Here is a 14,504-nt window from a genome sequence, read left to right as displayed (position 1 = left end):
GAATGAGACTGGCTCCCTTCCGCTTCCGGGTCGTGCGCCGGGAAGTGCTGGTGAGGCATATCTCCGGGGTATGCGCTCCGGTTTTCTGCGACCGTGTGGGCTCGGTGGGCGGGACCGGCAAATCCCGGGACTCTCGAAAGACGGTTCCGGACCAGTACTCTCCCTATCTCGGGTTCCGGCCTTCGTCCCGCAGGACTCCTCACATCTTATGCCTGCTTAGCCCGCTATCCTGTCCCACGCGCTTCTTCCCCTGGTAACAGTCCTGTGAGCTCTGCAGGCAAGGAGGGGCTAATGAGCCCCATTTCCGGCTGAGGAAACTCAAGCACCTTGCGAGGGACTGAACTGTGTTGTGTGTGTGTTTCTGGTATCTGGTATCTTCCTTTGGGTTTTTCCTCTATATTAAACAATTGAAAAAAAGCTCTGCCCCCCCCCCCCCATCCCATCTAAAACCCGTGCCTCCGAAACCCTCGTTCTGGGCATCCGGGAAACCCCATTTTGCTCCCAAAACGCTTGTCCCATTCCACAGCAGGGCCCTCTCCACCGCCCAAGGAACAACAGGGGGCCAACTCCTTGAAGACAGTGATTTAATTTCCTCTCCAACAACAAAGCCCCCCAGGGCCAGAAGGCACCCCTGCCCTCCCCCAATCAACCAGTTCTGCTCTGTGGAATGGCAACGAATAGCTGAATGGTTACCTCATTTAGAGCCTGTTTGCTTTTTTTTTTTTTTTTTTTTTTTTTTTTTTTTGCGGTATGCGGGCCTCTCACTGTTGTGGCCTCTCCCGTTGCGGAGCACAGGCTCCGGACGCGCAGGCTCAGCGGCCATGGCTCACGGGCCCAGCCGCTCCGCGGCATGTGGGATCTTCCCGGACCGGGGCACGAACCCGTGTCCCCTGTATCGGCAGGCGGATTCTCAACCACTGCGCCACCAGGTAAGCCCGTTTTTTTCTTTTTTTAAATAAATTTATTTATTTTTGACTGTGTTGGGTCTTCATTGCTGCGCGCAGGCTTTTCTCTAATTGTGGCGAGCGGGAGCTACTCTTCGTTGCGGTGCGTGGGCTTCTCATTGCGGTGGCTTCTCTTGTTGCGGAGCACGGGCTCTAGGCGTCGGGGCTTCAGTAGTTGTGGCTCGCGGGCTCTAGAGTGCAGGCTCAGTAGTTGTGGCGCACAGGCTTAGTTGCTCCGCAGCATGTGGAATCTTTCCGGACCAGGGCTCGAACCCGTGTCCCCTTACACTGGCAGGCGGATTCTTTAACCACTGTGCCACCAGGGAAGTCCAGCCTGTTTGCTTTTGAAAGATGAATGAAGGGAAGCTAAAGGAATTCATCCTCAATAGCCGTCTGCTGGGCCAAATTTGACCTGTGTGGGTATTTTGCTTGACTCATTATTGGTGCCTTATTAAAAAATTGGGATAGTTCACACAATCTGGATTTCCAGCATCTAGGAAAGAATCAGAATACGAGCCACATGAGACACACGTTCCTACGTGGCTGCTTGCCCAGGGCTTATCAGCAACTGCCACCCTTAGAGCATGTGTATGCGCCTCCCACCGCACCTGTTTTCTTACTTGAAGCCCTCACTCCTTGGTGTTAGCTGCCTGGTCCCTGTAGGCCTGGAGTTTGCAACCCTGACCGTGTTTTTGTACATCTAACTGGGCCTTCCAAGGCACAGTCAAGTCCTTTGACGGCTCTTCTCCTCAGCAGCTGTGTGACTTTGAGTAGCTACCTTGTCTCTTTAAGAGAGTGTCATTTTGCCATCCTTAAAATTGAGGCAATGAAACTTTCTTCTGAGGACTTTTATGATTAAATGAGGTGGTGTGATTAAAAGCAGATACAAAGTGCCTGGCTCAAGGTGGGGGCTCACTGAAGATTATTTAAATCTGAATCCTCAGGACTGACTTTCATTCCGTGGCCATGCCGTGGATCACACAGATGACACAAAAGGGTCTGAAAAGTATTTTAGGGATTCTGCTCTGCATTTAGATAGAAGTGGTACTCAGGTTCACAGTTGAGCCTGGGCCACTGGCAAATCTGTGAAGCAGGGAAAAAAGGAAAATTCCCCATCTTCCCTTTTCCTCTCTAAGCAAGCTCTATCAAATATAATTTTCCAGTTAGTAATTTAGATGGATTTGGACATCAGAACTGGAAGGAGCTTTGGAGATGGAGTAGTTCAGCTTCCCACATGAGGAGGCTGCAGCCAAAAGAGGATTGTCACACTGAAACAGGAAGAAAAATATTGTGACTTAGAAAACAAGATGCAAACTGTGCTTCCTCACTCTAGGGAAGGGGCAGTGTTTACGTCAGAGATGGGAGTTCTTCTGTTGGGGGAAACGCTTGGGAAAACTTCATAGGCCTTTTTATTAGAAAGGGTGAGGCTGGGGAGTTTTGGTGAAGGTAAGTCAAGGAGAGAATTAAAGTGCCCTTCATCAGAAAAGGAGGAGTGGGGGTTGGAGGCTGACATGTAGAGAGGGCAAGAGAAAGGTATCCAGGGAATGGGAGAAAATATTTGCAAACGAAGCAACTGACAAAGGATTAATCTCCAAAATATATAAGCAGCTTATGCGGCTCAATATTAAAAAAACAAACAACCCAATCTGAAAATGGACAGAAGACCTAAATAGACACTTCTCCAAAGAAGATATACAGATTGCCAAGAAACACATGAAAAGATGCTCAACATCTCTAATCATTAGAGAAATGCAAATCAAAACTACAATGAGATATCATCTCACACTGGTCAGAATGGCCATCATCAAAAAATCTACAAACAATAAATGCTGGAGAAGGTGTGGAGAAAAGGGAACCCTCCTGCACTGTTGGTGGGAATGTAAATTTATACAGCCACTGTGGAGAACAGTATGGAGGTTCCTTAAACTAAAAATAGAACTACCATATAACCCAGCAATCCCACTACTGGGCATATACCCTGAGAAAACCATAATTCAAAAAGAGTCCTGTACCACAACGTTCATTGAAACTATTTACAATAGCCAGGACATGGAAGCAGCCTATGTGTCCATCAACAGATGAATGGATAAAGAAGATGTGGCACATATATACAATGGAATATTACCCAGCCATAAAAAGAAACGAAACTGAGTTATTTGTAGTGAGGTGGATGGACCTAGAGTCTGTCATACAGAGTGAAGTAAGTCAGAAAGAGAAAAACAAATACCGTATGCTAACACATATATATAGAATCTAAAAAAAAGAGAAAAGGTTCAGGACAGGAATAAAGACGCAGACGTAGAGAATGGACTTGAGGACACGGGGAGGGGGAAGGGTAAGCTGGGACGAAGTGAGAGAGTGCATTAACATATATACACTACCAAATGTAAAATAGATAGCTAGTGGGAAGCAACTGCATAGCACAGGGAGATCAGCTCAGTGCTTTGCGACCACTTAGAGGTGTGGCAAAAGGAGGGTGAGGGAGACGCAAGAGGAAGGGGATATGGGGATATACGTATACATAGAGCTGATTCACTTTGTTATACAGCAGAAACTAACACAACATTGTAAAGCAATGTTAAAGGAAAAAAGAAAAAAAAAAAAAGAAAGGTATCCAGGAAACAAGAGAGCCCAGGAAGATGACAATTAGCCAGGACCTAAAGGAGTCACAAACAAGGAAAAATTTACCATCACAGAAACTGGCTGATGCACTTTTAGGCAGTGATATCTAAATTGTTTTTCTAAGTTGCTGCCTGTATGAACTTTTAAAGATTCTCCATTTACTCAAATCCTGAGTAGGAGTTTGCCACACACTACTGTGTTTGTGGTACTCTAGGGCATGAAGGAATGGAGGTGGTATCCAGGGAAAGTTGAAATGGAGTGGGAAGAGCTAGGTTATAGAAGACAAGACTCAAAGCTGAGAGAGAATTCAGTGAAAACAAGGAATTGGTACAAGAGGTAAGGGGGGCAGGGAATGTGTCCCTGAGAATTCCCAGCCCCCTGGCAGTGGGGAAAAGCTGTTGTCCTCATAACGTGTAGAATGACGCTTGATCCAATGTGTTGTAAATTTGAAAGAGAGATAAGCACATAGCTCAATGGAATAGAATCAAGAATCCAAAAATAAAATAAACCCCTACATTTATGGGCAATTGTTTTTTTTGTTTTTGTTTTTTTTTGTATTTTGGTCACGCCATGCCACTTGGCACATGGGATGGTTCCCCAACCAGTGATCAAACCCGGGCCTCCACAGTGAAAGTGCTGAATCCTAACCACTAGGCTACCAGGGAACTCCCTGGGCAATTGATTTTTGACAAGGGTACCAAAACAGTGTGATGAGAAAAGTTTTTTTACCAAATGGTTTTAGGACAACTGGATATTCACATGCAAAAGGATGAATTTATACCCCCTTTTGTTGAACCCAAGTTTGTGGGCCTGATGCACAGTAAGGTCAAACAAACCAAAATGTTGGAGTTTGGAGCAGAGAAAGTTTTATTGCAAGGGCCAAGCAAGGAGAAGGGGTGGCTAGTGCTCAAAAGACCCGAACTCCTAGATAGTTTTCAGGGAAGAGTTTTTAAAGGCAAAATTTGTGGTTAGGGCTGCAGAGTGTGTGACTTTCTTCTGATTGTCTGGTGGTGAGGTAACAGGGCGGTGCTCCAGGAATCTTGTCCTCATCCTGAAGTTACCATCCTCCACCTGGGTGGGGGCCTTAGTTTCTGCAGAAGAACTCAAAGATATATTGTTTTATTTATTTGTTTGTTTATTTATTATTTTATTTGTTTATTTTGGCCACGCTGGGTCTTAGTTGTGGCATGCAGGATCTTTAGTTGTGGTACGTGGACTCTTAGTTGCAGCATGCAGACTTCTCAGGTGCGGCATGCAGACTCTTAGTTGAAGCATGCATGCAGGATCTAGTTCCCCAACGAGGGATCGAACCTGGGCCCCCTGCATTAGGAGCGCAGAGTCTTACCCATCGGACCACCAGGGAAGTTCCAATGTATTGTTATGTATATCCCTTGAGGAGGAACTAGGACTCTGCTTAACTGCTGTACTATTGTTCCTTTTTTAAAAATAAATTAATTAATTTATTTTTGGCTGTGTTGGGTCTTCGTTGCTGTGTGCGGGCTTTCTCTAGTTGTGGCGAGCGGCAGCTACACTTCCGTTGCGGTACGCAGGCTTCTCATTGCGGTGGCTTCTCTTGTTGCGGAGCACAGACTCTAGGTGCACGGATTTCAGTAGTTGTGGCACGTGGGCTCAGCAGCTGTGGCTCACGGACTCTAGAGCACAGGCTCAGTAGTTGTGGCGCACGGTCTTAGTTGCTCCACGGCATGTGGGATCTTCCCGGACCAGGGCTCAAACCCGTGTCCCCTACACTGGCAGGCAGATTCTTAACCACTGTGCCACCAAGGAAGCCCACTATTGTTTCTTGACTGTTTTTCCTTTGGTTCTGCATTCCCTCCCTTTCCTAATTAGTAACTGTTTGCATCTGCATTTTGGAACTCAGGGAAAGTCTAGGAGGCTGAAGCCTTTTTCCTACAAATAAGAAACAGGAGACATGTAAAGGCTTTTGTACCTGGGAGGGCCCCACAGGGTCCTGCTCAGTTGCATTTAATCTCATTTAATTGCCATAAAGTTCTATGAAATATATTGATTTTTTTCCCATTTTACCAAGGAAGGAACTGAGGCCCATAGAAGATAACTGACTTGCCTGGCTTCATCTGCCTCAAAGCCGGGCCATCTCATTGCAGATCCTCTTTACAGGGGTTTCCTCACAGAGCTAGTTATGGAGAAAGTGATGCTGACAGTGCTAGGTAAGATGGATAGTGGGAGGGCTTCCCTGGTGGCGCAGTGGTTGAGAGTCCGCCTGCCAATGCAGGGGACACGAGTTCGTGCCCCGGTCCGGGAAGATCCCACATGCCGCGGAGTGGCTGGGCCCGTGAGCCATGGCCGCTGAGCCTGCGCGTCCGGAGCCTGTGCTCCACGACGGGAGAGGCCACAACAGTGAGAGGCCTGCGTACCGCAAAAAAAAAAAAAAAAAAAAAAAAAAGATGGATAGTGGGAGAGTCAGCGGTGGGGGAACCAGAGACAGGGAGTAGAGCCGGGAGGCTATTGCAGGAGGTAGAGCAGGAGATCAGGTACACCTGATGGAAGGACCATGGGTAGGGGTTATGGAATGTTAGAAATGAGAGTGAAACACCAAGGGACTAGGTGATTGTCTTTGGTGTATCCAGGAAGCCTTTAAGTTGCCTGAATTCTTGGGGCTGAGAAAGAGGAGTGCTGGGTCACCCTTAAAAGCCCTTTAAAGGTAACTTGCATATTGGATGGTGAAATGGCTCCTGACCTAGGATTGAACATGCCCCTTATAGGGTTAGAGTGAGACTAAATCAGATGACTCCAGGAAACACAATGTCCTACATCAAGAGGGAATCAATAAATGATACTGCCCTCTTTATTTGCCTAGAACATCAGTTCACCCAGTAATGCATACTTTGAACTACTTCATTCATTCACTCACTTCTTCATGTAGCAAAATTTACTCTCTCCTATGTGCCAATCACTATACTAGTTCCAGGACTGTACCAGGAAACCAGACAGAATTCATATATATTTTTATATATATATATATGTATATATATATGATTTAAGTATGTAGAGACAAAATTGATTTTCTAATTATTTCATCTGGTGCATGTTTCTAAAAAAACTTTGTTCCCTTCCAGGCAGTTTGATGTAGTGATTAAAAGCATGGAATCTTGGGACTTCACTGGCAATCCAGTGGTTAAGACTTCGCCTTCCAATGCAGGGGGTGCAGGTTCGATCCCTGGTCTGGGAGCTAAGATCCCCCATTCCTTGGGGCCAAAAAACCAAAACATAAAACAGAAGCAATATTGTAACAACTTCAATAAAGACTTTAAAAATGGTCCACATCAAAAAAAAATTTTTTTTTAAAGCATGGAGTCTTGTGTCAGCCTGCCTGGGTTCAAATCCCAGGTTTACCCCTTACTAGCGGTGCAATCTTGGGTACGTTCTTTTGTTTGGCCGCGCTTCGCGTCTTGGGAGATCTTAGTTCCATGACCAGGGATCGAACCCGGGCCCCCTGCAGTGAAAGCACAAAGTCCTAACCGCTGGACTGCCAGGGAATTCCCTTGGGTAAGTTCTTAGTGACTCTGTGCCTCAGGTGCATCGTCTGTGTAACGGGGATAGTTTTACCTACTCCATAGGGCTGCTGGGCACCTAGAACTATGCCAGGAAATAGTGCTTGGAGACAGTTTGTGACTCAAACACAGGAAGACTGCCTCATTCTTTGCCATATCCTTCTTTTCTTATCCCAAATGGTCCTACCAAACCTGATGGCCCTTCCACACAGTGCACTGGGTTCTGAATGACCCTTGGCTCTTCCCCAAACTACAGCCCTCACAGAGATGGCAGTTTGCCGGCATCAAGTATATCCCGCAGCATGGCTGTAGGTTGGGCGGCTGTACCAGAATGCACTGTTGGGCTGAATATGTGGCCTCTCCAGGCGATTGACTTGAAGGGACTGAGAATTCATTTTTGTCTGCAGATTGCCATATGCTCGTTTAAAAATGAAATAATGTCATAACTATATAGAAATGTTGACCCCCTGCAAAGGCAGTCACGTGTTAAGGCATGGCTCATACTGGCTCCTTGATAGAACCAATCAGGCAGCTGGTGGCTTGCAGTTTTGAGGACTGGTTTCTATCACAGACGGAGGACAGACTTGTGACCGGCTGAATCTCCTACTGGGCAGATCCTCTCTCGGGCTCCCCGATTCCTACCGTGCTATTCCCTCCAATTTCTATGGCAGAGTGGAGCCTTTAAAGAAAAAAACCATACTTGCATTGCATCTTACTGCACTCCTGCCCACCTTTCTCTCTGGGCACCAATTTGGTTTCATCTTGGCAGCTCCAAGCCCCCAGCCCAGACTGCCAGTTTGGATGAACTCCAGATCCCAAGCCCTAATAATATTTTCCTGAGGCACCATAGTCTTCCCAACTGTGTATCAAACCAACTTTTTTTTTTTTTTCCTGTGGCACCGCACAGCTTGTGGGATATTAGTTCCCTGACCAGGGACTGACCCTGGGCCCTCAACAGTGAAAGCGTGGAGTCCTAACCACTGAACTTCCCGTAGAACTCCCTGCAGCCAACTTTTTAATAAGCCAACAAGCATGGACACGATACCTGCCATGTACTCGTGACTGTGCCCGTTGTGAGGAGGATCACCAAGCGTAAGCCCTTCTCAGAGGCAGGCACAGCTGAGGGCAGGCTTAGGGAAGGCTTGGAGTACTAATTCCTGCCAGAGACCAAGGTGCCAAGGAAATAGGAAAAGAGATCATACACCTATGTGCCCATCACCCTAGAACCTCAGAAACCCCATGGGGGGCCTCCAGTGGTTCCTCCCACTCCCCCCACCAGAAGTAACCACTTTCCTGACTTTTATGTGAGCCATTCTTTATAAATTTACTACTTGTATATGATCTGTAATCAATATATTGCTCAGGGGGCTTCCCTGGTGGTGCCGTGGTTAAGAATCTGCCTGCCAATGCAGGGGACAAGGGTTCGAGCGCTGGTCTGGGAAGATCCCACCTGCCACGGGGCAACTAAGCCCGTGTGCCACAACTAGTGAGCCCGCGTGCCACAACTACTGAGCCCGCGTGCCACAACTACTGAAGCCCGCGCAACTAGAGTCCATGCTCCACAACAAGAGAAGCCACCACCATAAGGAGCCCTTGCACTGCAATGAAGAGTAGCCCCCGCTCGCTGCAGCTAGAGAAAGCCCGTGTGCAGCAACGAAGACCCAATGCAGCCAAAAAATAAAATAAATAACTTTATTTTTAAAATATATATATTGCTCAGTTTTGAGAAAACGGGTAGCAAGCACAAACCCAGCTGTGCAAAGAAAGGGCAATGTGGTCCCAATAGATGGAGGCACCAGGAGAAGGTCAGATGAGGCAGAATGTCTGCATAAGAGGCTGGCCTCAGCTTCCCTGGGCGTCTACCAAGCAGGCGAGGCCACAAGGAGGCCTGGAAGCGCAGGCAGTTGGGCAGCCAGCAAGGTGGTGGTTTCAGCTTCTTGAAAAGGGGTACAGGGAATTCCCTGGCAGTCCAGTGGTTAGGACTCCGTGCTTCTACTGCAGGGGCCTGGGTTCGACCCCTGGCCTGGGAACTAAGATCCCACAAGCTCTGCAGCCAAAAAAAATGAAAAAATAAAAGATATGAAACTAATACTCAACACAGCATATAGTAGGTGAAGTGCTCAAAGACTGGTAGAATTCAACAAAAAAAAAAAGAAAGAAAAGGGATACATGGGAGGTTGTGTTTTCTTTTTAAACCTTGTATGGCTAAAACCCTCTTTATTCCTACTCTCTTGTTTGGTAATTTGCCTGAGCATAAAATTCTAGACTTGGAAACCATTTTCCTTCAGAACTTTGAAGGCATTGTTCTTTCATCTCTTTGCTTCTAATGCTGTGCTGAGAAGTCTGACACCATTCTTTCTGATCCTGTGTATGTGACCTGTTTCTGTCTAGAAACTTGTAGAATCCTCTGTTTGTCCTGAGGGTTCTGAAGATACCTTGGTGTGGGTTTATTTTCATCCATGTGCTGGGCACTCAGCTTCAATCTGAAAACTCATGTCCTCCAGTTATGGGTACTTGTTTCATTATTTCTTTGATGAGATTTCCTCCTTTCCTTTTTCCCTGTTCTTTCTGGGACATCAAATTGTCATATGTTGGACCTACTTGGCTGACCCTTGTAATTTTTCTCTACTCTTTTCCAGCCCTTTGCATGTTCACTGTAACTTGGGGAGATTTCTTTGGTTTTATCGTTCAGTCTCTCTATGGAGTTTTTCATTTCTATTATCAAGTTTTTAATTTCCAAAAAATCCTTTTGGATTCTAATTTGTTTTTAATTGAATATAGTTGATTTACAATGTTGTGTTATTTCAGGTGCATAGCAAAGTGATTCAGTTATATATACACACATATACATATATATTCTTTTCCAGATTCTGTTCCATTACAGGTTATTACAAGATATTGAATATAGTGCCCTGTGTTATACAGTAGGTCCTTGCTGCTTATCTGTTTTAGTGTGTATCTGTTAATTCCAAACTCCTAATTTATCCCTCCCTCCCCAGGACTCTAATTTTTTAAAGGGTATCTTGTTCTAGTTTCATAGATAAAATGTCCTCTCGTAAATCTTTGAGGGTATTAATGAGAGTTCTTTCATGAAGCATTCTTCTCACTGCTTTGTAATGAATTCAGAATTAATTGAAATATGTAATAGTGGTTTAGTTAATTACATTAATCTATAGAATATGATATTACAATGATTACATTTATAGAAAAGACTAATAACATAGGATTATCATGATACATCTTAGAGCAGAAACAGCAAGTTAGTACCACAGTATTATATATTATTTTCCCCATGTTTTATATATTATGAAAAATTTTAGTCATACCAAAAAACTGAAAGAATTTTATGATGAACACTACCTCAATTCTAACATTAACATTTTACTATACTTGCTTTATTGCACATCTATCCAACCCTCTATCCATCCATCAATCCACCTTATTTTTTGATGCATTTTGAAGTAAATTACAGGCACCAGTATACTTTCCCCTAAATACTTTAGCATGAACATCATTAACAATATTTCAGTATTTGCTTACAGTTTTTTGTTCATTTGAAATAAAATTTACATGTAATGAAATGCACGGACCTTAAGTGTAAAATTCTCAGTGTTTTGACAAACTCATAAATTTGTGTAAATTCAACCCCCCACCAAGGTATAGAACATTATCATTACCCCAGAAAGTTCCCTCATGCCCTTCTTAATCAATCTCTGTCCCTAGGGGGATTCACTGTTATGATTTTTTTCTACTATAGGTTAGTTTTACCTGTTATAGTATTTCAGGTTTTTTTTTTAATTAATTAATTTATTTTGGCTGTGCCGTGTCTTAGTCGTGGCACAGGGGATCTTCGTTGTCGCATGGGGGGATCTTTTAGCTGCAGCATGCAGACTCTTAGCTGTGGCATGCATGTGGGATCTAGTTCCCTCACCAGGGATCGAATCTGGGCCCCCTGTTTTGGGAGTGCAGAGTCTTACCCACTGGACCACCAGGGAAGTCCCAGTATTTGTTTTAAAAAAAGAAGAGAAAAAGAAAATTTATGTTAACATGCATATTGTTTCACCATATGCCAGGCATTGTTCTAAAGTGCTTTAGAAATATTAACTCACTTACTTATATCAATACTTTGAGCAAGGTAGTAGTATTTTCTCCATTTTACAGATAAAGAAAACTGAGATGTAAAGTGGCCAAATAGCTTAGCCAAGGCCTCACGACTGAAGAATGGGGGTAGGGCCGGCCCTACAGCCACACTGTTAACGACACTTCAGCCTCTGTGTGAACATCCTTCAGACCTATGTCAACTTCAAAACGCTTACAGCAGTTATCTTGGGTGGTAGGGTTGTGGGTGATTTTTATTTTCTTCCTTTTGCTTACCTGTATTTTCTAAGATTTCGTCAATGAACATATATTACACCTCTTGCTTGTATACCTAAAACTCCAAAAGTTATTTTAAAATATTCCTGATATGGCCCAACACTACTCTTTTCTAAGTCATGACACCCCTCTCACCCGATTTCTCTTCACACTCACAGCCAAACCCTTGAATATCGCCAAGCTGAAGTATGGTCACATTCTGCATCACAGTGTGTCTTCCCAAGGTTCACTTTTGTGTGATATTCATGTGATCGATCATTTCAACCAACAGACATGCAAACATCCAGTGTCACGTGAGAACCATGTCTGTTAGTTGACAGATGTCACCATGGGTGGGTGAGAGGCAGGAAGTGACTAATTCAGCGTGGTTTCTGAATGTTTGCTCTTCTTAAAATGAAGCATAGAGCAAGAGGGAGGAAGTATGGGGATATATGGATATGTATAGCTGATTCACTTTGTTATAAAGCAGAAACTAACACACCATTGTAAAGCAATTATACTCCAATAAAGATGTTAAAAATAAATAAATAAAGTCACAACTTCTACCTGAAATAAATAAATAAAAATAAAAACTAAAATGAAGCATAGAATTTCTCTAAAGTGTAACATGTTTGCTTAAGATGTGCTCTGCATTTTGAAATTAATACTTTAAAGTGTTAATATAGATAAAATTCATTTTTCTTTTTTAAAATTTTATTTTGAAGTAATTTCAAACTTAAATGTACCCTTTATTCACATTAAGCAATTATTAATATTTTGCCACATTTGTTTTTACTATTTTCTATATGTTTCCTTCTGAAATAACTTAAAGTTGCATACATTCATGCCCCTTTAATCCTTCATACAGCAGTGTGGATTTCTTAAGAATAAGGACATTTTCTCACCGAACAGTAATGCAATACTGTTGCCGTATTCTAATTTTGACAGTTATCTCAATAATGTCTTTTACAGCACTTTTTCAGCTTCCAATATCCAATGCAGAATTATACATTTCACTAATTGTCTTATCTCTTTAGTTTTCTTAAATCTGGAGCTATTCCTCTCTCAGCATTTTTTTTTTTTTTTGGCTGCACCATACAGCTTTCAGGATCTTAGTTCCCCAATCTGGGATGGAACCCGTGCCCCCTGCAGTGGAAGCTCAGAGTCCTAACCACTGGATAGCCAGGGAATTCCCTTTTTTGTCTTTCTTGACACTGTCATTTTGAAGGGTAAACACCAGTTATTTTGTAAAATATATTTATATTTGATTTTATGTTTCCCCACAGTGTGGGTTATACAAGTTATGCACTTTTGGCAAGAATATTATGTGGGCGATGTTGTGTCCTTTCTATTGTCCCAGGAAGCACATCATGGTGATGTTAATTTTGATCTCTTGACAGATCTCTCTGCTGTGAAGCTACTATTTTTCCTTTTGTAATTAATAATCAATTTGTGGGGAGATAGAATGTCTTTGACCAGTATTTACTTGATAAAAATGTTTATGCATTTTTTGAATGTTTGTTTTATTCAAAGGCTTAAATATTTAAGAAATGTATAAATGGCTGAAAATCTACGAAAGAACTCCAAAAAACTTTGGGAAAATGCTAATGAAACACGAGAAGAAAAAGTAAGTAGATCAGAATATGGAAAGAAAACTCTGTAATGATGAAGAACAGAACATTAGGAGAGAGAAGTATGGTAATTAGCAAACTGGGAGCAAGATGGGAGAACAAACCGGAAATATGTGTGTATAGGTGAGATCCTTGCTGAGGACTTAGATCCTGTTCTCATACCTTTCATTGTATCTGATCCAAACATACTTTCCATGGTTATAAAATATGCTCAAATAAATATTTTTGAATGAATGAACAATTCATCATGATAGACTTTGGACAGAATCTGCTTACATCTTGAAATCTCCATTTAATCATTAGCATCTATTTGTTGTACTCCCAGCAGTACAAGTGCTACATCTGAGAGGAGAGAGCCTGTTGTTTTTCTGAAGAAATATATGAGAAGTAAATAATGTGCAATGATATGCCATTCAGATTGATTAAGCAGGAGTGGTGCATTTTATGCACAGGTAGCAGCTCTTCTATTAATAATTCTCCTCCTCCACAGGGCATTCCTGGATGACTGAAAACAAGGAAGCAATTTTCGACTTCCGCTTTATGTTCAGAAGCATCAACAACATACAAGTCTGTCCACACAGGCCTTGACTGCACAGCAAGCTTCAAAAAATGTTTGTCACCAGAGCAAGATAATTTTTGCAACTTGTGATAATAAGAAGCTGGTTTGATGAAAACCTTGCAGTTGTGAAAAAAAAATGATTTTTTGAAATTTGTGGTTGATAAAAATGGTTTCTCACATAGTTGTTTACTGTATCCCCGTTATCTTGCCTTGGTTTCCATGATCTACCACCCATAGCCCCCAAACCAAATATTTTATTTAAGATCTAAATGTTTGTTTATTTGCTTCTCTAATTCTTGGCCATAGACCCAATTTCTGCATCATCCTGGTCAGGATTCTGTGTGGATCTTAGGCTTGCTTCCTGTAAGTTATCTCTAACTTCCAAACAGCCTATAAAAGCAAAAAGGTACGATCCCTACCCTACCCAAACACTCTCCTATTTTTCATGGCTGGAACACTGTATTATTTATTCAAACCTGTGTCATTCATTTATTCCCTTCGTTCATTCAAAAACACTTAGCTGTTGCACAACCAGAACTGAACTAGGTCTAATTTTAGTCTTTGCCCTTGAGGTTCTCAGAATTTCATTAGAGATACCAACAGATAACCAACTCAGGAAGGTGTAGATTTCTGTGGTAAATGCCCTATTTTGTAATGTGAACACAGATGAGATATCAACACCCAGGAGGTGCAGGTGACTAATCCGTGAGCAAGGGCCTCTAAAATATATGGGGTTATTTAATCTGCACACTGACCTTAAAAGGAAAGGACTTTTATTGTCGTGTTTATCAGATGAGGAAGCTGAGGCTTTGGGAGGTTCAGAACTTTCCAGGCCCCAGATAACAGGCAGCGAGACATGGCTTAG

The 14,504-nt window shown here is 43.0% G+C and overlaps 1 long non-coding RNA gene across 2 annotated transcripts; it reads left to right on the top strand.

The window, feature by feature from the left end:
* The first annotated feature begins 39 nt into the window (after nucleotides 1-39).
* Nucleotides 40-13,818, top strand: LOC117307863 (uncharacterized). Of its 2 annotated transcripts, XR_012325595.1 has the most exons (4): nucleotides 40-351; nucleotides 796-929; nucleotides 12,983-13,076; nucleotides 13,571-13,818. It is a non-coding gene; the product is annotated as an uncharacterized lncRNA (long non-coding RNA). The 2 variants fall into 2 exon arrangements; XR_004521750.2 differs by having other exon boundaries at nucleotides 51-929.
* The last annotated feature ends 686 nt before the right edge of the window (nucleotides 13,819-14,504 follow it).

Source organism: Tursiops truncatus, chromosome 14, assembly GCF_011762595.2.
Source record: "Tursiops truncatus isolate mTurTru1 chromosome 14, mTurTru1.mat.Y, whole genome shotgun sequence".
Classification (NCBI taxonomy): domain Eukaryota; kingdom Metazoa; phylum Chordata; class Mammalia; order Artiodactyla; family Delphinidae; genus Tursiops; species Tursiops truncatus.
The sequence above is the reverse complement of the archived record's forward strand: the minus strand, read 5'-3'. Positions and strand labels throughout refer to the sequence as shown.